Source organism: Grampus griseus (assembly GCF_964374135.1).
Source record: "Grampus griseus genome assembly, chromosome: 9".
NCBI lineage: Eukaryota > Metazoa > Chordata > Mammalia > Artiodactyla > Delphinidae > Grampus > Grampus griseus.
Genome location: NC_139003.1, coordinates 97,664,414 through 97,689,816, shown reverse-complemented (window position 1 = coordinate 97,689,816; position 25,403 = coordinate 97,664,414).

The following is a 25,403-nucleotide window of genomic DNA, read 5'->3' as shown; positions in this document are numbered from 1 at the left end:
CAATATCTAGGGCAGGCTCTGATCACCACAACACCAATCAAACCCCCTATCAAGGGGATAATGGCACATGCCTTTGGACCAACCTCCCCCATGAGAGGCAGACACCAGAAACAGGAGGAACTATGACCCTGCCGCCTGCAGAAAGGAGACCACAAACATAGTAAGTTTGACAAAATGAGATGACAAAGAAATATGTTGCAGATGAAGGAGCAAGATAAAAACCTCCATGAACAACTAACTGAAGAGGAGATAACAACCTAACTGAAAAAGAATTCAGAGTAATGATAGTAAAGGTGATCTAAGATCTCAGAAAAGAATGGAGGCATGGATTGAGAAGATACAAGAAAAGTTTAACAAAGACCTAGAAGAACTAAAAAACAAACAAACAGAGACGAGCAAGACAATAACTGAAATGAAAAATATACTAGAAGGAATCAATAGCAGAACAACTGAGGCAGAGGAAAGGATAAGTGCCCTGGAAGATGGAATGGTGGAAATCTCTGCCACGGAACAGAATAAAGAAAAAAGAATGAAAAGAAATGAGGACAGTCTTAGAGACCTCTGCAACAACATTAAACACACAAACATTTGAATTATATGAGTCCCAGAAGAAGAAGAAAAAGAGAAAGGGCCTGAAAAAATACTTGAAGAGATTATAGTAAAAAACTTCCCTAACATGGGAAAGGAAATAATTACCCAAGTCCAGGAAGTGCAGAGAGTCCCATACAAGATAAATCCAAGGAGGAACATGCCAAGACACATATTAACCAAACTAACAAAAAAAAAAAATACAAAGAAAAGATATTAACAGCAACAAGGGAAAAGCAACAAACAACATACAAAGGAATCTCCATAAGGTTATCAGCTGATTTTTCAGCAGAAACTCTGCAGGCCAGAAGGGACTGGCATGATATCCTTAAAGTGATGAAAAGGAAAAACTTACAACCAAGATTACTCTATCCAGCAAGGCTCTCATTCAGATTCAGTGGAGAAATCAAAAACTTTACAGACAAGCAAAAGCTAAGAGAATTCAGCACCACCAAACCAGCTTTACAACAAATGTTAAAGGAACTTCTCTAGATGGGAAACACAAGAGAAGAGAACAAAAGAGGAATGGAAGAAAAAGGACCTACAAAAACAAACCCAAAACAATTAAGAAAATGATAGGAACATACATATCGATAATTAACTTAAATGTAAGTTGATTAAATTCTCCAACCAAAAGACACAGACTGGCTGAATGGATACAAAAACAAGACCCGTATATATGCTATCTACAAGAGACCCACTTCAGACCTAGGGACACACTCAGACTGAAAGTGAGGGGATGGAAAAAGATATTCCATGCAAATGGAAATCAAAAGACAGTTGGAGTAGCAATTCTCATATCAGACAAAATAGACTATAAAATATATAAGTCACCCACAAAAATCTGTTTTTATCAGAGCATAACATTTTTTCTTTTCACTTTTTATGAAGTCAATTTTTGAAAATATATGACCATTCTGATAGCTCCCACAACTGGAATCATTCAAGTGATAAGTTTCAATTTCAGAACTTATGCCTAAAAATTGATAAAAATCTGACTAGAAAATCTTTCTGAAAAATTTTATTGAAGTATAGTTGATTTACAATGTTGTGTTAGTTTCTGTTGTACAGCAAAGTGACTCAGTTTTACATATATATATATATATATATATATATATTCTTTTTCATATTCTTTTCCATTATGGTTTATCACAGGATGTTGAATATAGTTCCCTGTGCTATACAGTAGGACCTTGTTGTTTATCCATCTTCTCTATACACCCACAAAATCTTAAGCTTAGAGAATTGATATATTAAGTGACACTCTAAGTATCAGTTTCCTCATCTGTAAAATGAGCATTACAGAAATAACTACTTCATAATGTTATTATGAGCACAATGCCTGGGACATCAACAAATGTCAGATGTTAGTGTTATGCAAGGTAATGAGTTCATTTCCATAGTACTGACTGTTCCCTGTTCTTCTGTTGATGTGCTGCATAAACATGGAGACCCCAGCTTGGTTGGTGGTGTCTGTTTTCCCAGGAGTAATAGGGAAGAAAATAACCAAGATGGTTATTTGGAGAACGTGCTTGTTCAGACATTAATGCTGATAAGAAACTGATTCACCTCACCCTTAAAATGTTACATCAATAAGAATCCAGACAAGAAAATAAACCCACATTAGTTAGTTTTAACAAAAAAATTTGATGTAGGAAATTGGATAAACAGGTGTCAGAGGACTGAACAAGCAAAGAGGAAATGCTGAAATAGTATCATTCCTCAAATTAGAATTAGTAACTTCAGAAAGAAGCTACCAACCCAAGGTGGATCAGAGACTTATATAAAAACTGAAACTATAACATTTGTAGAAAAACAAATAGGAGAAAATATTTGCAAAACAAAAGCATGAACTGTAAAAGGGAAAATGATTCATAATTGGACTCTATAAAAATTAAAAAAAATTTTTGCTCTTCAAAAGACACTGTTACAAAAAATAAAACCCAAGCCACAGAATAAGTGAAAATCTATTCAATACACATGCCTAACAAAGAACTGACCCAGGATATACAAGTAATTCTTACAACTCAGTAATAAGTAGACAACCAGCACAATAATAAAAGGACAAAACATTTGAAAATATGCTTCATCAAAGAAGATATAAGACTCTCAAAAACCACATGAAAAGATACCCAACATCATCAATTATCAGTGAAATGCATATCAAAACCATAAAAGTTATTATTGTAGGAATTAGAATGGCTAAATTAAAAAGACTGACAAAACCAGTTATTGACAAGGTTATGGTGCACCTAGAATTGTCATACACTGATAGTGGAAATGTAAAACGGTACCACTCTGGAAAACTCAAAAGTTTAAGCGTATACCTAGTACATGATCAGCCACTTCATTCCTAGCTATTTTCTAAGAGGAATGAACACATATTCATGCAAAGATTTTTATTCAATCATTCACAAAATCTCTACTCACAACATCCAGAAACTTACAACAACCCAAATGTTCATCAAGAAGTATATGGGGGCTTCCCTGGCGGCGCAGTGGTTGAGAGTCTGTCTGCCGATGCAGGGGACACAGGTTTGTGCCCCGGTCCGGGAAGATCCCACGTGCTGCGGAGCGGCTGGGCCCATGATCCATGGCCGCTGAGCCTGCGCGTCCAGAGCCTGTGCTCCGCAACTGGAGAGGCCACAACAGTGAGAGGCCTGCATACCACAAAAAAAAAAAAAAAAAAAAAAGAAGTATATGGATAAGTTGTGGTGTATCCATAGGGTGGACAACTCTGAACAAAAAAAAGGAACAAACTGTGATTCACACAACAGCACAGATGAACATCAAAATCATTAGGCTGGGTGAAAGAAACCAGACACAAAAGCGTACTGTAGGATTCCACCTATGAAAAATTCTATAAAAGGCAATCTAATTTATAGTGATAAAAAACAGAAGACCAGTGGTTGCCTGGGGCCTGAGTCAGATGAAGAGATGGACTGCAAATGGGAACAGAGAATCTTCTGGACATGATGTAAATGTTTGGTAGCTTGATTGTCACAATAGTTTCATTGGAATATACACCTGACAAAACTCATACAATTGTGTATTTTAAATTAATGTATTATAAAGAATACATGAATTATACCTTAGAAAAGAGTAGGATCATCTGAAAAACAGGAATAGATAAGAGAGTTGCTGTAAGAAGTTTATTTCTTTAATCTTAAATTCTTTCACAAGGTGATCCAAGGCTGATCTGGTGACTCTAGGATATCTTCAGAGATCTGGTCTCCTACCTTTTGGTCTTGATGGTTTGACCCCTGGCCATTTCTTTGTTCAAAGTGCCTACTATAACTCTAGCCTCCACATTCATGTTCCAGGCTGGCAGCAGAAAACAGGGAGAATGCTAAAAAGGTTTTCCTTACACCAAATATACTCTTTATAATCTGCTTTCCTAGAAGTTCATACCATACTTTTTTTTATCTCTTACTGGCCTGATTTTACTTACATGGCAATGTCTACTTACAAAAAGAGTGTTCTGGGTAGTAATCCTAGAGAAAAAATTGGGATTCTTTTTCAAAGGAAGGTTGGAATAAAATAATAGCCTCTGGCCATAGTTAAAATGTGTGGTTAAGAGTTTACTGGCTCTTTCACAAATGATGTTGGGAAAACTGGATATCCACATGCAAAAGACTGAAGTTGGATCATTATCTTACACCATATACAAAAATTTACTCAAAATGGATCAAAGACCTAAATGTAAGAGTTAAAATTATAAAACGTTAGCTCTTAGTTTTAGGTAAGAGAAAACATCGGGGAAAAGGGAAAAGCTTCATGACATTGGATTTGGCAATGATTATTTTTTCTAAATTTTGGGGTGACACCAAAAACACAGGCAACAACAAAAAGATGGATAAATTGAACTTGATCAAAAATAAAAACTTTGACACCTCAAAGAACACTACTGAGAGAGTGAAAAGGCAACTGGTGTAATAGGAGAAAATATTTACAAATCTTATATCTGATGTGGAATTACTATCCAGAATGTATAAAGAACTCCTACAGTTCAGCACCCACAAAACCAAACAAACTGATTAGAAAATGGACAGAAGACTTGAATAGACATTTCTCAAACAACAAATGGCCAATAAGCCCATGAAAAGATGCTCAACATCAATAAACGTTAGGGAAATGCAAATCAAAAACACAATGAGATACAACTGAAACTAACACAACATTGTAAATCAACTATATTTCAATAAAAATTAAAAAAAAAACACAATGAGATATCAATTCATACCCATTAGGATAGCTGCTATCAAAAACAAACAAAGAGAAAATAACAAGTGTTGGTAAGACATAGGTGCTCCTGATGAAAATCCTAGTGTTCACTCCTCCAAACTCACATATGAGGAACACAGGAGCCTTCAGATGACTCCAGCCCCCAACCATTGCATCCCTATAAATCATGAGTCTTCCTACCAGTTCCTACCCATCATGGAACAGAGATAGCCATTCCTGCTCTACTGGTCTCCATTCCTAACTGACAAACCTATGCTTATGATCAAATGGTGTTGTTTCATGCAACTGAGTTAGGGAATGCTTGTTATGCAGCTATGATAACTAGAACATACACACACAGAGGAAAAATTCTAAAGTCCTAGAGCAAAAAAGAAAAAAGCCATTTAATTTTGTTACCAGGCATATCCTTTTGACCATAGATCCCCCATATCAAGTGGAAGTTACCAATATCCCAGAAAACTATCTTCTTCAACACATTTTCAAAAGTTTTACCTTATCCTACTTGCAGGTGATTTTAAAATGTCAAGTAGGAGTTGACATTTTACATGCATGTTTCTCTACACGATACAAACCAGCCACATGCTTTGGTTGTTTGAAACTCTCAGTTCATTTGAAACTGTTGACCTAGGAGGCTTATATGTGTATAGTTAAAAATTATTGCTAAAGAATTATTTGACTTATGATTTGATGTTTACATTTTTCACTTCTACTTAAGGAAGATGTTTTGCACTGTAGTTAGGCATTATTATGCACTGTGCTTTAGTTTACTCAGCTGTGAAATTGGGTTCAGTATAGTTTCTAAATTACAGAACTATTATGAGAATTGAATGAAGGCTGTGTCTAACCACTTGACACAAGGCCTAGTACACCATGGTCACCAAATATATTACCATTAATTATTAGAATATAAAAATCAATTACAGTGAAAACAGGACTATCATGTCTACTTATTGGAAGAATGACATTGGATAAATCACTTAAATCAATATCTCCCATAGAATAGAAAATAGAATAGAGACTAGAAAATAAAAAAAATAGAAAATGAGGACTAGAAAACAATAGCACTATGGCATTAGAGTTAGAACAATCTTATCTCAACATTTTATATAAAGGATGGATATAATGAATTCAGCAAATGTCAATACTCTCAAAGTTTAAGTGTGAAAAAGGTGGGCATGTTTTCAAGTTGTTTTTATAATTACTTTCTACATAAATAAGAAGAGCTGTGAGGATGTATGTACAGTTACAAAGCTTCTAGATATGCAGTTTTCTCTTCACTATAAACTAAGACATCTACGTTTTTGCTTATACCAAGTAAGACTTGGAATAAAAAGGAAGTTTATAATTTCCTCCAAAAGGTTATAAACTCCTTAGGATAAATACAGCAACTTACTGTGTCATCTAATTGCAGGATGTTGTAGGCACAGGACTAGGCCTGCGAGACTCAGCCTCCATGCAGTTTCCCTTGTGACATGGAATGTGGGAAACCCCACATTTTTGGCAGTTGTTCACTAAACTTCAATTTGAGTCTCAATAAAGAGCTTTTAAGGATCATAGTAATTGCAAACAAGTAGTGTTATATTCAGGGGCACATCTGTTTTTAATTAGCTTTAACTTGCTTCATAATTCAGAGGGCACCAAATAGTCCCAGAGACCTTCAGACCTTTACCACCTTGGACACCTCCACCTCCTTTGAGGCGCTAGTGTTATAAACCCAGAGAGTGGTGCCCAGCCATAGAAATCACTGCCCTTCTAGGTAAGGTTGTCAGATGTAGCAAGTAAAACTACAGAGTTCCCAGTTAAATTTGAATTTCAGATCAAGAGCAAATAATTTTTAGTATAAGTATGTCCCATGCAATATTTGTGACATACATCAAATTTGTTGTTGTTGTTGTTCTTGTCTGAAATTCAAATGTAACTGGGTGTCCTGTGTTTTATCGGGCAACCCTACTATTATGGATGAGGTGAAGCAAAGGCCAGCCCAGGTCTGGGTCAGAGGTTTAAGCCGAGTGCAAAGGATCTGTGTGAATATCCCAACTAAAACGGACAGTGACTACATAAACTGCAGGACTCCCAAATGCCACCGTGGCCATGACAGTTTGCACACCCAAATTGAGAGCTACTTTTGTGTATGTGTGGAGTGTGTGGTATGTGTGGAGTGTGTCTGTGTGGTGTGCATGGGTGCACGTGTGTCCACCACAGTCTGAGGTGTGTAAGGTAGTGTACGGTGTAGCAAACCGAGACAAGAAACAAGGCCTGTAGATGCTGGGTTCTCTTAGAGATGTAGATTCCACCAGCAGTGTCAGCAGAGGTCAGGCATGGCCTGCCTCTCCTTGTAGCCACACAACAGGGCCCAGAGCAGTTCTGGGACTAGGACAGGCTGACAAGGACACAAGTCTAAGCTGAAAGTGACTGAATCTACTCTCTGGGCTCACAAGAACATATGCTGTTTGCCATGTACCATTGATCTAAACATCCATGTTTATGTGAAATGACAGATAATATGTGGGAATCTGATAAATCTCCATTTCTCTCTCTGGGGATATTGATGGGCTCTTAGCCAGGAGACATTCCTTCTCCAGCTGCAGACCCTGTTTTACTGGAGATTTTGCTGATCAGCGGAGCCCTAGCAGCTCATGTCCCATGTCTTTGTATCAAGAATCTCATGATACAGTCTTTGATTTTATACATGGTGAAAGTTAAAATGAAAGTGTTTGATGTTTTTAAAGAGGTACCCAGTGAGTGAGGTGGGTTCCTGCTCTGTGCTTTCAAGCTGCACACACCCATTTTCTCCATTATTGATGGGGTTGTTGTGAGGATTAACATTTAGCTCTTAGAACAAATCCTGATGCACGGGAAGAGCTTTTATGAGTGTTTGCTCTCCTGGTCAAACTCAGACGCTGGACAAAGCTATCACTGCTCTTCCTCTGGCTGAGTTCTCCGAGTCCTCTATTGCTCTATAGGCCTCTGGTTCTGTGAGTGCTTTCCAGATTTTGATTACATATTCTCAGATGGGACCCAGGCCATGGCAGATTTTAAAAGCTCTGCAGGTAATTCTAATATCAAACAAGGGTGAGAATCACAGGTCTAAAAAAACACTTCAGTTTGGGAACAGAGTATATTCAATTCATGTGAGAATGGAAGTGATTCCCTCCCACTTAATCTGTACCCACATGGATTCCCCCATCACAGACACATTCTCCATTGGAGGTCCACCCAATTTTCATCTGCCATTATAATAGGCCACAGAAGCATCTATGGGTAAGATTATTTTAGCTGAAAACTGTCTTAAGGAATGACTTGGAGTTAATCTCCTGAGAGCCCTTTGAAGACCACCTTGGGTCTAGAAAAATCACCAGTCACTGCATTCACAGCATGTTTTAGCCAGATCTCTTAGAGACCATATTAGTTAATTGATTAACATCAACTTGTAGATTTTTAAGCTCTAACTGGGGCAGTCCTATTTATTTTTATTTTCATCTACCAAGTCTTTTATTCTCCATGAAAGAGCACATGCCTGGGGATGACTCAATATATGATATATTCACCTTTTACTTTCCCCACTACTGAAACCTAAGGTAACCAGTCTCAAAGAGGTGGGGACAGGGTAGGGCAGGATTATAACGATACTGCATGGGATCAGGTCAAGTGCAGAGGACTGGAAAGCTTTCAAAAAGAATTTACCAACAGAGGCAGGAACTCCTAACCAGCCTACCCACGTTCTGCTTTGGGAAAATGACGCTGTTACAGAGACACATAAGAATTAACCACTACCTTGTAATTCACCACACATGTTTCTCCCAGAGGAATAGCAGGAGGGGCCAATCAATTTTTAACTGTTTCATATGTACATATTTATAGCCAATGCAAATCATATGTTTTAAATATTTAAGACAGACCCATCTAAGCAGTTTCAACAGAAACCATATTAACTAGACAAACACAGAACCAGAGTTTATTATCGTTTATGAAAAGAAACTCTTAAAAACAATTAAACTTATTACATTTGGTTAGTTTTAGACCAATCCCACCAACCCAGTATTCAAATCATCAATTAAAACAATTTGTTTGGGACTTCCCTGGTGGTACAGTGGTTAAGAATCCACCTGCCAATGCAGGAGACAGGGGTTTGATCCCTGGACCAGGAAGATCCCACATGCCGCAGAGCAATGAAGCCTGCGAGCCACAACTACTGAGCCCGCATGCCTAGAGCTGGTGCTCTACAACAAGAGAAGCCACCGCAATGAGAAGCCCATGCATCGCAATGAAGAGTAGCCCCCGCTCACCGTAACTGGAGAAAGCCTGCATGCAGCAATGAAGACCCAATGCAGCCAAAAATAAATAAATGAATAAAAAATAAATAAAAATCTATAAAAAAAATAAACAAAAAAACAATTTGTTTGCAGCTGTCACATGTGCTAATGGTCTCTGATGCCCTGGGGGAGAAGGTGGGGCTCAGGGGAAGAGAAAAAGCATTGGAAGTCCTGACAGTGGTTGTCAGAAGCAGCAGGAGGTGGAGGCAGAGGAGAGGCTTCCAGTATTGCCCCAGGACCTTGTCCACTGTTGATGGTGCTGAGATAGGTTTCAATGTTGTTCTATACTTTAAAATGAACAAACACATTTGACAAGCACTGGCCCCCGTGTTCTTGTGGGGAAATTAGCATCTTGATTCTTCTTCCCATTTCAAAGATAAGAAAACTGCAATTAGCAAGAGTCTGTTTCTCACCACCTTTGGCTCAGATTAGTTCAGGGATTTGCTCCTTCCTGTCTTATCTCAGGGCAGGGTAATACTAGGTGTATCCTTGCTGGTCTAAACCTCGAGATGAGGAGAGAATCACCTGGAGAAATGCTCAGGCCCACCTTATACCAAATAATTCAGAATCCCATGCAGACCTAGCAACTCTCCAGAAGGCAGGAGAGAGGCCTGGAATGGATCCTCCCCAGCGCCTTCAGAAGGACTGTCCTGAAACACCGCCATCTTGGACTCATGGCCTCCATGACTGTGAGACAATAAATGTCTGTTTGTGTAAGATGCCCAATTTGAGGTACTTTGTTATAGCAGCCCTAGGGAATGAATACAAGTGGGAAGAGCAGTCTGCCAGCAGCACATCAGCCTGTTGCCTGACCTCTGGCATACAGAGCAGTGTAGAACTGGGGTTTTAAGTTGAAGAGAGCATGGCTTTTGTGGTCTTCTACACAGTATACACCGAAAACCCACCTGGCAGGAGAGGCTCACAGAAGACAGATAAGGAGGGGCCCTCCCCATGTCCTCCTGCAAGCGTGGCATTCATTGGCATTCACGTAGAGTTTAGAGCTCGGGAAACTGCATATCAGGGCCTTGTAACTTTAGCTGCCTCAGAATCACCCTCACTGAATTTTAGTGGGTGTGAGGCCCTGGTCTGTGTTCAAGGATCATCCTGTATATAGTAAGTCCCCTACATACGAACAAGTTCCATTCCAAGAACACATTCATAAGTCCAATTTGCTCGTAAGTCCAAAAAAGTTAGCCTAGGTCCCCAACTAACACAATCGGCTATGTAGTGCTGAACTGTAATAGGTTTATAATACTTTTCACACAAATAATACGTAAAAAACAGACAAACACAAAAAATAAAGAAACCATTTTTAATCTTACAGTATAATACCTTGAGAAGTACAGTAGTACACTACAATAGCTGGCACACAGGGGCTGGCATCAAGTGAACAGGCAAGAAGAATTACTGACTGGAGGAGGGAGAGGAGGTGGGAGATGGTAGAGCTGAAAGATCACCAACAATAGGAGACACAGAGCAAGGTACAATTTCACTCATGCCTGACATTAATGGCACAGGTTCTGGTTCCTTGCTGGATACAATTCTATCTACCCTCTTGAAGAAACAATCTAGTGATGTTGTGTTGTGAATCTCTTCGGTTCTTCAGTTACTTTTTCATCCTCTGGTCCTTTCTCTGAGCCTCCAATTCCATCAGGTCTTCATTAGTAAGCTCCTCATGTTGCACAGCAAGGAGTTCAATGAAGTCTTCCTGTTGCAGATCTAGGTCCAGCTTCTAGCTGAAGGTCACTAAGTTGCTGAAGATCTCTTTGGACTCCTCATCCACCTTCTCAAATCCATGAAAATCGTGCACAAACTATGGGCGAAGGTTCTCCCAAACCCCATTCATGGTGACAGCCATAAGCTCACACCAAGAAAAGTCAATGTTTTTTATGGGCTTGAAAGTGTTTTATATTTCTTGAAAGTTGCTATAACTCCCTGGTCCGTAGGTTGGATGAGTGACATAGTATTTGGTGGCATATGCACTACTTTGATGTTGGGATGAAAGTCGTCCATGAATGGGGGGTGGCCCAGAGCATTGTTGAGCAGCAAAAGAATGTTTAATGGGATGTCTTTCTCCAAGCAACATTTCTCTACCTCTGGGATAAACTGGTGGAAAAACCAGTCTTGGAAAATGGCCTGTGTACCCCAGGCTTTGGAGCTACTCTTCCACACAGCAGGAAGAGAGCACTTGGCTATGTTTTTAAGGGTTCTTGAGTTCTCTGAATGATAAACTAAGAGAGGCTTCAGCTTCATATCACTGGAAGCATTGCCACCAAACAACAGAGTTAACGTATCCTTTGTTGCTTTGTAGCCTGGCATCAACTTTTCCTCGTTACTGATGTACCTTTGGTCTGGCATCCTCTTCCAGTACAGTCCTGTCTTATTCACATTAAAAATCTGCTCAGGTAAATACACACCTTCATCAATAATTTCTCGAAGCATTTTCCTGAACATTTCAGGAAAGTACTGTATCTGCACTCGCTGCCTCACCACTTACTTTGATATTGTGAATGTTGTCTCTAGCCTTGAACTGATGAAACCAGCCATGGCGGGCATTAAAAGATCTGCCCTCTGATTCTTCACTGTGTTTCTTCTTCAAGTCTTCATAAAGGACTTTAGCTTTCTCTTGAATCAGCATTAAGCTGAGTGGGACTCGATGCTGATGCTGGTCCGGCATCCACACACTGAGAAGTTTCTCCATCTCCTCCATCACTTCTTCACGCTTCTTCATTATTATTGTCACCATCATCGGCACAGCTGACTTCATATGTTACATGATCTTGTTCTTGTTCTTTAGAGTCGTGTGGATGTTTGAATGATTCATGTTATAAGAATGAGTGACATCTACCATCTTTTTACCTCGGCCTGCTCTCTCAATTATTTTCACTTTTGTTTCCATTGTTGTTGCTCGGCACTTCTTAGCAGTACCAGCTACATCACTGCTGCTTTTACACTTGCTTCCAGACATCCTGTGCTTGAAATAAAGATACTGTACTACTGTACTCTATACAGTACTGTACAGTAAAGTACACAAAAGCACAACCACTCATAGAGGATGCACATATGTGACAATGTACACCAGACACATGAACTAACTTATGTGATTGGACATGTGAATGCACGTTTGCATCTTTGAAAGTTCGCAACTTGAAGGTTCGTATATAGGGGACTTACTGTATATCTGAATATTGCTTTTCCATTTGTTGTAAAACTAACATCCTTGTAGAAGGTCCCTTGTGATAAGTTCCCCTTAGAATTAAATACTAGAAAATGTTATTTCTTTTCAAGAAGTGTCTGCCTTGCCTTTTATCAGATGGTAATGGTTATGAGACCTACAGCTTTCTCCAAACTCCCTGGTTAGGAATGCCAATACCAGGGTTCACCTTCAGTCAGAGTGTCAGCAGGAGCAGATTGGTACTTCCCTCTGCCTTTGTGTGACTTTCACTTCTTTCTTATTGAAAAGCATCAAGGTAGACATGTTCATCTCAGAAGTCACTCCCCTGCCTTTTACTGTTGTTTGTGAATGAAATATAACCTGTGAATAAACTGACTCAGTATCTCCTCAGTTTCTTTATTCTTTCAAGAGACAGATGGTCATGGTTTACCCTCTGCAGCAAGCTATGTGGTTTGGTGTCATGGGGAATTCTCAGCCTGACAATGTGTGGAGGTTTATGTTGGGGAAGGAGAGCTGGAAGTCCTTTATGGACAGCATATGACTGAAGGAGAGGCAGGAAAGAGACGTGTCTTGTTTATTGACCAACTTTGGAAATATTTTTATTTCCACAAGTTGGCTGGTTTCTCTTTGGCTTGCTAGATGACGTTGTTTCTCAGTGAGTAGAGTTGCATGTACACTGACTGGTGAGTTATTGGGCCTTTATTTTGATAAAAGCGTCCCACATGATGTCTTGTAGAGAAGGATGTTTCTCTCTCAGCTCTCATTACTGTAACTTGGCCCCTGGTAATTCACTGGAGGGGAAGAGCGTGAACTTTGGACATGGCAAGTGGTGAGAGCTCAGCTCAGCCAGTGCATGGCTGATCTCAACTAATGACTTCCTGGCCTTGGTTTGTTTCCAAGTGTGGTTCTCACAAGAATGAAAAGAAATGCTGCACGTAAAATGCTCTCTCCCTGCATGACATTTCTTTCTCCTTTCAATGCTCTAGGGAACAACTGGGGCCTGTTGCCTAACAGAGAAGTGATAAAGAAGGGCCAGCATGCAGCATTGGGCCTCCTCTTCAGAGGTACCTGAAGGTGGAGGCCTCTGGGAGGAAATCTGTGTTCTCTCTCTCATTTGTGCTATGAGCAGGGTGCAGACTCTTCTCTGGGCTGTGGGCTCAGCCTTAGCAATTACTCAAATTGGAACTTGCCCTCGTTTGCTGATGCAGGCCTTCAGAACCCTGCAATATGTCCCCCCAATTCTCCTGGGAACCCCAAAATTGCTTGCATGCCTATTGTCACCCATAAATGAATAGCTGCTATGCAAGGAAGTGTGACTCTCCTGAAGTGAACTGCCCTGGTCTTCACTAATTTCATACATAGCTTTGGGAAAGTCCTTTCTTGAACCTTAGTTTTCCCATTAATGTGTAGGGGTAGGGGATAATTAAACTCCTACATTCTGTTTCTGAGGATCTAGTTTTTCATCATCTGTCTGTAACCAATGCTTGTTTGTATGGGTATATAATAGAGGAACTTCTATCCAGGCGTGAGGACAGTGGGTTTGCACTAATATACAGCAGTCTTGGTCCCTTGTGCCATAATAATCTTCCATGTGGGAGTAAAGGGCTGGTCTGGGAGGGACCACACCAGTGAGCTGAGTCCCTAGAGTCCTCTGTCTTGTTCACTGACCTGTGGGCCACCACCAACAAATAATAGAAGCCAGACACATAATGAGCTATATATGTATATTTTTTACTATAACAAACACCCATATACCCATCATCCATTGTCAAATGTCATCAATAATTTGCCATATTTTTATAGATTGCTCTTCTCCATTTTATAACCGGAGTACCATTTTGTTTTGCCTACAAGATCCTCAAAACGCATTTATAGGGAGGGTGGGAGGGAGGGAGATGCAAGAGGGAAGAGATATGGGAACATATGTATATGTATAACTGATTCACTTTGTTATAAAGCAGAAACTAACACACCATTGTAAAGTAATTATACCCCAATAAAGATGTTAAAAAAAATTAAAAAAAATAAAATAAAATGAAAAAAAAACGCATTTATAAAATGATAAGGATGTTTTCTGAACCACAAAACAACTACCACACCTTACAAATTTAATGGTAAATTTTAATGTCATCAAGTACACAGTCTATACTCATGTTTCTCTGAGTCTAAAATGGCTTTTTATAATTGGTTTGTTCAAGTCAAAATCCCTCCCTCTCTTGACATTAACTTGTTGAAGAATCCCAAGCAGTTGTTCTGCAGAAGGTCCCACATTCGAAGGTAACTAATATCTCCCTCCTGGTTTCATTTTAACTTGTTCACTTATGTCCCATTTCTTGTTGCCTGGCAGTTAGATTTCCTATGATGTGAGATCATTAACTGAATCAGTTATGTCATTTGGGGCTGCAAAATGGTAATTTCCTAATTCAGTCTTTCCTTCTGTATTGTTTAGGTGGAATTTTTCTCTATTAAAAAACCTTCCCTCATCCACTACGGTTACTGGAATATCCTGAAATACAGTCTATATCAGATAGAGAGGAAAGATGCCTGATCCTTTTTATCTATTAGTTTTTTCAGGCTCAATGACCTCTAAAGGTATTCAGTGGGTTACGCTTTTATTTTATATTATTATGCATTCATGGATTTTTATATACTTGATATGTTTTAGTCATATCAATTGCTCAAATTGATACAAATGCATCTCATTTTGAGGATGTTTTAGCCTGGGTTCTCCAGAGAAACAGAATCAACAGGATATTATATATTTATGTGTATATATTACAATGCAAATGTAAATTATACGTATATATATATATATATATTTACTTTAAGGAATGAGCTCACACATTTATGGAGGCTGAGAAGTCCAAGATCTGTAGTCCAGCTGGAGACCCAGGAGAGCCAATGGCATAGTTCTAGTCTGAGTCTAGCCACTTGTGAACTAGAAGAGCAGACGGCCCAAGTCTCAGACCTGAGCCCAAAGTCAGAAGATCACTGTCTCAGCTTGAAAACAGTCAGGCAGAGAGAAAGAATTCTTTTTAACTCAGCTTTTTATTCAGGCCTTGTAAAGCTTGGATGAGCCTCACTCACATTGAGGAGGAAAATCTGCTTTATTCATTTTACTTATTCAAATGCTAATCTCATAGAAACACCCTCATAGACACACCCAGAATAATGTTTGACCAAATGTCTGAGCATCCTGTGTTCCAATCAAACTGACACATAAAATTAACAATCACAGGGCATATGAGAGTCCCTTCAAGCTGATTCCTTTGTTCTTTGTTCCCTGTAAGCTGGATAGCTCCCCAGTTTTCTACCACAAAAGATGTCCCAGGATCAGATGTACCAGTTTGAATCTGTCCTTCCTAGATCCTGAAACTAGTCACTTCTATTATTATAGACTTGCACAAAATAGACTCAGTGGTTCCTTCCCCTTCATCATTTCTAAATGTAGGAATTTGTGTTCTCCCATTTATAAAAACTTCAGCTAAGTATTATTTTATTTTGCTGATTTTTTTTACAAATCCCTACATTTAGTATTTTTCAACTTTTTATGGGTATTTTCTTCTTTATTTTGTTTGTTACTTTTTATTAGATTTTTGAATTGAACATTTTCATTCTTATCAATATAGGCATTTTAATGCAATTAATTTTCCTCTTAGCACTGCTTTAGCTCTTTCTGATAGATTTTGATTTGTCTTTTTTTAATATGCATGTTCTCTAGAAATTCTGCAGTTTCATTCTATTCATTGTATTTTCTCTTTGACCCATGAGTTTTTAATAGAGAGTTTTTAATTTCAAAGTAAAGGGAACATTGTGTGTGTGTGTGTGTGTGTGTGTGTGTGTGTGTGTGTTATTGATTTCTAGTTATCTTAGTTTTGGTTTCCTCTGAAGCAGACTCTGAAACAAGGGATTTAGGTGAAAGTTATATATTGGGGAGGTGATCCCAGGAAGCACAATGAAGGACTGAGGAGGTAGCACAGGATGAGTATGTTACTGTTCCAAGCAATGAGGTTCCATTCCACTGGGCACCCTATGCAAGACTCAGGAGAACATGCTTCAGAATGCCCCCTTGTCTCCTCCTGTCATGGAGTTGAGGAAACTGGGATATTAATTTACCACTTGTTAGCCCCTCAGTGGTTGAAGGTTCCTCCCAACTTGCAGCCTTCCCTGTCTGCTGGCAGAGGAATCTCTCTCCTCCAGTGAAGGCTTCAAGAAGAAAGATGAGGAAAACCTGAGGCACAAGGGACATCTGTCTGCTGGTGACCGCCTGTGTAGGCCAGGGTGGTATGGGTGAGAGTATCCACAGTATGTGCTACCCAAGTTTTAGATTTTAGTAAATATCTCTTAGACCTACCTTATTAATTCATTTAGGACATAATTTTTGTGTCTCTTCTTTATACTCATTTAAAATATTTCTTTGGTTCATTTTATCTTTCTAAGATTAAGAGAATTGTGTTAAGTTAAAATTTCCTATTCTTAGTGTATCCTGTTTCATTCTACTTATTTCACTTGAAATCTCTACTTTTATTATCTTTTTTAACATTTTATTTATTTGGCCCCACTGTGAAGGGGGATCTTAGTTCCCCAACCACAGATCAAACCCCTGCCCCCTGCATCAGAAGTGTGGAGTCTTAACCACTGGACTGCCAGGGCAGTCCCTGAAATCTCCACTTTTTACTCTTTATTAGGTTGATCTTAAAAACTTCCATCTTCATTGTGAATTATACTCTTTAGAATGAATAGTTTCATTTATTTTCTCTTCTTTTTTGCACTTTTCTTTTGTAGTAATTATAGATTTACTGGAAGTTGAAAAGATACTACAGAGGAGCCCCACATACCCTTCACCAAGTTTTCTCCATAGTAAATCTAGTACACTGTTGACATCAGGAATTTGACATCAATACAATGTGTGTATGTGGTTGGTCCTAGGTCATTTTGTCACATGTGTAGATTTATGTAACCACTACCCCAGTTGAGACACAGAATTATTCTGTCACCACAAAGATCTGTCTCCTGCTATCTCTTTAGAGTCACACCCACCCCCTCCCTGCAACCATCCCTAATCCATGGCAACCACTGGTCCCTCATCCTTCTAATTTTACACTTTAAGAATGTTATATATGTGGAATCACATGCTATACATCCTTTTGATAATTTTTTTTCCACTCAGCAAAATGCCGTTGAGATCTAGTAAAATTATTTTATATATTAATGATACATTTGTTCTTGTAGCTGAGTTATATTAAGTAGTTTTTATCTACTGCAGTTTGTTTAACTGTTCACAGAATTGTCCCCTCTTATCCACGGGAGGTATGTACCATGACCCCCAGCAGATGCCTAAAACCATGAATAGTACCCAACCCTAAATATATTATGGGTTTTTCTATACATATATATCTGTGATAAAGTTTAATTTATAAATTAGACACAGTAAGAGATTAACAATAATAACTAATAATAAAGTAGAACAATTATAAAAATATACTATAATAAAAGTTGTGTGAATGTGGTTTCTCTTGCTCAGAATATCTTATTGTACAAATTGAATGCTTTTTTCATCTTAACCAATCACTTATTCACTGTGGCTGAAATTTTTGTAGCTTGAGGTGTAACTACAAGTGCCACTAACAATAATTTCATTTCCCTTCTTCACAATTTCATAGAAAATTTGTTCTTACCGTACATCTTAGCAATCTCAGCATACAGATTGTTTTTTCTTATGAAGTCAACAACTTTCAGCTTTTCACTTAAAGGAAGCACTTTACAACTTCTCTTTGGCATATTTGAATTGCCAGCATCACAACTCTTGCAGTTTGGAGCCATTACTAAGGAAAATAAGGGTCACTTGAACACTAGCACCATGCTGCTGATTTATGTTTTCCGTGGGTTAGAGCTTAACAGTGTGAGATTTCATCACACTACTCAGAATGGCGTGCAATTTAAATCTTATGAATTGTTTATTTCTGGAATTTTTCACTTAATATTTTTGGACAGTAGTTGACCACAGATAACTGAAATCATGAAAAGTGAAACCGTAACTAAGGGAGGACTACTGTATTGAAAAACATTTTTGTTCTTTCCTGTTTTGGATATTACAAATTAATGGTCATACAGGTTTCTACATGGACTTAAGTTTTCATTTCTCTGGGTTAAACACCCAGGAGTGCACTTTGCTGTGTCATATGTAGGTGTATGTTTAGTTTTGTAAGAAAATGCCAGACTATTTTCCAGGGTAGCTGTGTCATTTTACATTCCTACCAGAGAATCAGACATACAGATTCCAGACATCCTTGCCATATTTGGTATTGTTGACATTTTTTTAATGCAGGTGTTCTAATAGCTATATAATATCTCACCATAGTATTAATTTGTATTTCCCTAATAGCTACTGACCTTGAACATCTTTTCACGTGCTTGTTTAAATTCATATATTTCCTCTGTGAAATACTTGTTCATGTATTTTGCACATTTTCTAATCTGATTTTTAAAATTTACTGTTGAAATTTGTGGGTTTATTATATATTCAAGATGAGACCTTGTCAGGCATACAAGTTGCAGATATTTTCTCCCTATCTATAGCTTGTCTTTTAAAAAAATAAACTTCAATTTTTAGAACAGTTTTAGATTTACAGAAAAGGTATGAAGATAATACAGAAACTTTCTATGTACCCATACATACTTTTTCTTATTATTAACATCTATGTTAGTACATTTGTCACAATTAAACGAACTGATACTGATACGTCATTACTAATTGAAGTCTATACTATATTCAGGTTTCCTCAAGTTTTATTTTTTTAAGATTTATTTATTTATTTGGCTGCATTCGGTTTTCTTTGCTTCACGCTGGCTTTCTCTAGCTGCAGCGAGCAGGGGTTACTCTTCTTTGAGGTGTGCGGACTTCTCATTGTGGTGGCTTCTCTTGTTGTGGAGCACGGGCTCTAGGTGTGCAGACTTCAGTAGTTGTGGCACACAGGCTTAGTTGCTCCACAGCATGTGGGATCTTTCCGGACCAGGGATCCAACCTGTGTCCCCTGCATTAGCAGGTGGATTCTTAACCACTGTGCCACCAGGGAAGTCCCCAGATTTCCTCAAGTTTTTACCAAACATTTTTTTTTCTGTTGCAGGATCCCATCCATGACCCACACTTAGTCATCATATCTCCTTAGGCTCCTCTTGGCTGTGACAGTTTCTCAGACTTACCTTGTTTTGATGACAATTTTAAGGAGTGCTGCCCTAGTGTTTTATAGAATATTTTTCTGTTGGGATTTGTCATATTTTTCTCATGGTTAGACTGGAGATATGGTTTTTTGGAAGTAAGATCATAGAAATAAAGTGCCATTTTTATTACATCATCTCAGGGAACAGCAGTGCAATTCTGACCTTAACCACAGGAAGTCAGGTAATACTTTATTGGTTAAGGGCACAGTGTCCACAAGACTCCCTCACTTCAGACACTACCTTAAGCTCTAGGGCCCCCAGGCCACCCTTTTTTCTGACCAGCTTGCTACAAATTTGATGATACACACTATTATTTGCTAGAATGATTCACAAAACTCAGACACTGTACTTGCTATCACAGTTTTATTACAAAGACATAAAATCAGGATCAGTGAAAAGAAGAGACCCACTTGTTGGCCTCTTTTGGCGTCCCAAATGTGAAATTTCCATGTCTTTAGGACACATCCCCCTCCAGACACATTGACGTGTTTCACCAACCAAGAAGTTTACCTGAGCTGGTTCCAGGGTCTTTATTGAGGTTTTATTACAAAGGCATAATTGATTGAATAATTAACCACCAGATTGAACTCAATCTCCAGCTCCCTGTCCATCCGCAGAGGTCAGGTTTATATTACAGAGCTCAAAGCCTATACCCTCTAATCTCAGGGTTGGAGTTTCTAACTCAACTTGACCAGCCCCCATCCTGAATTTCTTTAGGGACCCATTGTGTCACCTCATCAACATAAACTCAGGTGTGACCCCAGGAGCCCACCACAAATAACAAGACACTTTTATCACTCTGGAATGTCCAAGGGTTCGGAGGATCCTCCCAGAAACCATGAACACAGACCAACCAAATTCTTTATTATACAATAGGTACATACTAACATGATTTATCACTGTTGATGTTGACCGTGATTCCCTGGCTGAGGTGTGTTTGTTAGATTTCCCATTCCAAAATGACTCATTTTTTCGTCTGTTTTGTACTGTAGTTTTCGGAGGATGTCAGCATACACAGCCCACACTTGAGTGGTGGAGAGTGATGCTCCAAAAGCTTGTGGAATATTGACATGGATGATTTGTAATTCTTCTGCATGGGAGATTTGTCTCTTCTACATTTTATTTATTTATTCAATCATTTATTTATAACAGTATGAACTCATGGTTATTTATTTTATACTTTGTGTTATAATCCAACGCTACTTTGCTTATTTTGTGGTCAAATTGTTTCAGTTTTGGCCATTGGGGCTCTTTCAGTTGGCTCCTGTGTCCATTTGAGATCCTCTTATCATTGTGATATGTGTGTGTGTGTGTGTGTGTGTGTGTGTGTGTGTGAATACTTCCTTTTCTAGAAATACAAGATGCTTCAGGCTCATCTTGTATGTTTCCTGTCTCTGCCCTAGAATCAGCCATTCTCCAAGGAGCCCTGGTACGTTTTACTGGAGAATAGGATTAGAAACCAAGATCTGGGTGCCAGATGTGCTAGCTGCTACTGGAGTGTCCTTGCTTCTAGGCCCTCTTGGCTGATGGAGCAAGAAAATATATGTGTGTATGCTAACCTGTTAGTATACATATATATCTAAATATTACTGTATAAGAACATCTGTATCTATATTAAGCTAAATATGAGTTCACACTGATGTATCCAACTCTAATTCATTAACCCATAGACCTTTCTAGCCTCCTTCCCTTGTTAATGCGTAATCTTCCACTCCAATAGTGAAAAACATGCTTTCTCTCACTACCCATCATCCATCTACCTAGTTGTTCAATTCCAGTGTGTGTGTATAGAAGAAATATGTGTTATTGAAACTGGTAGCCAGTACCCCCATGGGGTAAAAATATATAAATGGAGTACAATGATACTGTACAACATCTTCTGCATCAAGTTTAATAATCTCCACTCATTTCTAAAGTCACGTAGGCCAGCACCTTCCCCAGCCCCTCCTGTGAGGTTGTTTCAAACACTCATGATAGAGTTAGATTGTTCTGTCACAGTCGGCATTCATCTTAAAAGCCACTGATCTTCTAAAGGATTTTTAATTTACATATGGTAAGGTTTACTCCGTGTTTTAATATCATGTGTGTTTTGACAAATGAATTGTGTCATGCATTCACAATTACAGTATCATATAGAGCACTGTGACCTGAAAATCTTAGAATCTCCTGCACTCCCCCTATTTACCCACCACAACTTTCTTTCAACTCCTGGAAACCTCTGATCACTTACCATGGCTATAGTTTTGCCTTTTACAGAACGTCCTATAATGGGAATGATACAATATGTAGCCTTTTCAGACTGACTTTTCTTCATGTAGCAATATGTATTTAAAGCTCATCTATGTTTTTTCATGGTTTGATAGCTTTTCTAATCACCCCAAAATAGCCCATGGTATAGATATAGTGCAGTTTCTTTGTCTATTCACCTATTGAAGGACATCTAGGTTTCTTTCAGTTTTGGGTGATTCAAACAAAACTGCTGTAAACAGTCAAGATTCAGGTAGTTGTACTGACTTAAGTTTTTAAAGTGAGTACTTACAAGCCCAATTCCTGGAGCTGATGGTAAGACTGTGTTTAGATCTGTAAGAAAGTGCCACACTGTCTTCCAAAGTGCTTTACCACATTGAAAATTGTGTGCCTCTGGCCTTTGGTTTCTCAAGAGAAATTTGGTGTCATTCTAATACCAAATGTTAAGTCGTTGTTTCTTGCTTCTTTCAAGATTTTTTCTTTGCCTTTCGTTTTCAGAAGATTATGATGTATCTTGCTGTGGATTTCTTGAATTTATTCTGCTTGGGGATTTTTCTTCTTTCTGGATACATAGATTTCTATCTTTTGCCAAACATGGAATTTCCAACTATAATTTCTTCAAATAGTATTTTCAGTCCCATCCCTTCCACCTCTCTTTTTGGGACTTGGATGACACAAATGTCAGATATTTTGTCACCTTCTCACAGGTACTGGAGACTGTTCATTTTTTTAAAAAATCATTTTCTCTCTGCTGTTCAGAATGGGTAACTTCTACTGTTGCATTTTAAATTCACTATTTTTTCTCTGTCCTCCCTATTCCACTAACCCCATCTGTTGAGTTGTTTATTTTGGTTATTACATTTTTCAGTTCTAAAATTTCTATTTGATTATTTTTTATATCTCTTATTTACTAGCTGAGACATTCCTTCTCTTTGGTGAGATTTGTTTATTTTTTCCTTCATTTCAAGTATATTTGTAATTGCTCATTGAGGCATTTTTATTATGGGCATTTTTAAATCCTTGTCAGGTACTTTTAAAACCTTTGACATCTTGGTTTTGGTGTCTGTTGACATCTGTTTTTCTTCAAGTTGTGATTTTCTTGGGTATTGGTAAAATTAGTGATTCTCAGTTGAAACCTGAGCACTTGGGTATTAGGTTCTGAGGATCTTGATCTTACTTACATCTTTTGTCATAGCAGGTCTCCCTGACACCATTCTTGTGAATGAAGAAGATTATTGCCTCTGGGATACCCTTTGGGGCAGGGGTTCAGGTCTCCCATGGGACCTCTTTGACTTTCTAAGAAGGACTCTTCACCGCTCATAACTTGGGGTGGGGCTCTGGCTCCCCAGTAGCCCTATGCTGATAGGGCTGACCAGGAGAGATGGGATGTGTTCTTACTGCTCCCCGTGTAGGCTCCTCCAACACCGTGGGTGGCATGGATAAAGTCCTGATTACCACCAAGCATCCTCTGACACCACCCCAGCAGGAAGGGTAGGAGTCTGTGGGAGTGGAAGTCCAGTCTCTCTCTGTGGTTCTCACTGACTGTTGTGAGGGGAGGGACATTGTTATGCTGGGGGGGATGGTATGAGGGACCTGGCTTCCACTCTCCCTCCTCTGACACCACCCAGTTGGGAGTGGATGCCTCCTTGCCTGTAGAGTCCCCCCGGGACCACAGTTTTTTTCTGTGGAGTTTGGCTGGAATGGAGAATTATCATCTAAAATTTTCTGTCTTGCTAGGCTGACTCTCTCTTTGTCTTTTGTATAGAGCAAGCTGGTTATTGTGTGTCTTGGAATTTCTCAGTTGGCATCTTCTCCAGCAATGATCTAGGACATGAGATGCAGAAAGGAAACCCAGGCACGTGCCTGATGTGTTGTTCCTAGGAGCATTCCTGCTGGTCTACCTCATCTTCACCCTTCAGAGTCTTCTCATGCTTCTTGTGTGTATAGTGTCCACTGGCTTTTACCTGTGCTTTGCAGGAGGAATAGGGAAAAGTCTTCTCCATCTTTCTAGGGGCAGAAGCACCTGTTGTAATATAATTTTCTGATTAGATTTACTATGTGTACGATGTCTTTTTATTGTGTGGATGTCTGTCTCTTTCTCTTTTTTTTTAGTTCTTGGCATCCATTTCTTTGTATATTTCAGAATTACATGGCAGATTTTTTTCACATTCCATACAATTAATTGGCTGTTTCCTGCTGGTTTCTGTTCCTGAGGGCTTTCTCTAATCAGAGGACATGCTTGGCCCAAGCAAAGAAGGGTAGAGGCACTGCTGTACAAATGCCCTGGAGAACAGCCCTCAACATAAAAGGTGTGGAAGTGTATGGATACATCCTCCAGCTGCCTTACCATTTTTGTAGGTCAGTTCTGAGGTATGATCTACATAATCTTCCAAAGGTGCCAATTGCATTGAGTCCAAATTGCCTGCAGCATTTACATACTAGTTAATACTCCTCATGTTGGTGTCTTTCCCTTCCCTGTATTACTTCCTCACTCCCATACTGGGTCTTAGGATCTCCTCCTCTCAAACTATGCACTCTCCAATCTTGGCTCAAGGTGGTCTGTTTCTGGGGCAACCCATGCTAAGGCATGTATCCCTCTAAATCAATGAATTTATGAAATTCTTAGTGCTTTCTTTCTGGTATTCTCTCTCTCTCTCTCTCTCTCTCTTTTTTGGCCATGCTGTGTGGGATCTTACTTCCCCGGCCAGAGATTGAACCCAGGCCACAGCAGTGAAAGCACTGAATCCTAGCTACTGTACCACCACCAGGGAATTCCCCTCCATTGTGCATTCTTTATTGCTTTTCTACTGTGAGTGATAGTGGACTCAGATACTGAAGTTATCTTTATTCACTTGTCTCCTCTGATTCTGGTTCCTTTTAATTTTAGCCAATATTGTTGAGTTAGCCAATGAATCTACTCTTTCTTTTATATATTAAAAATGTTTATTTATTTATTTATTTTGCCTGTTTCAGGTCTTAGTTGCAGCATGTGGGCTCTTTGTTGCAGCGTGCAGGCTTCTGTCTAGTTGTGGCACGTGGGCTCCAGAGACCATGGGCTCTGTAGTTTGCAGCATGCAGGCTCTCTAGTTGAGGTGTGCAGGCTCAGTAGTTGTGGTACACAGGCTTAATTGTCCTTCAGCATGTGGGATCTTAGCTCCCCAACCATGGATCGAACCCATGTCCCCTGCATTGAGAGGTGGATTCTTAACCACTGGACCAAGAGGGAAGTCCCAAGTCTACTCTTCTTTTAGCCTATTCTCCCCATTTCCCTTTCATTTTTGTTAATTGTATTTGTTTGCATTGCCAATGCATCCAATCTTATATAATATTGTCTACCCATTTATAGAGGTTTTAGTCTCAGTTCTACAAATAAATATACTCAATCGTCACCCTAGACCTTATTGTAAGTTTCTTCAATTTTTTTTTTTTTTTGATTCTGAAGCTAGTTCTCTAATAGGTTTTATAAGAAGGCCTCATGGGAAAAGTGGTCTCTTTGTTCCTTCCATTTTTGGACTCATTACTTGTCGACATTAATAATTAAAACATTTTTGCCATATGTTAAAATTCATGGCTTAATTTTTATATCCTTTAACATTTTTAAGATATCCATGTGA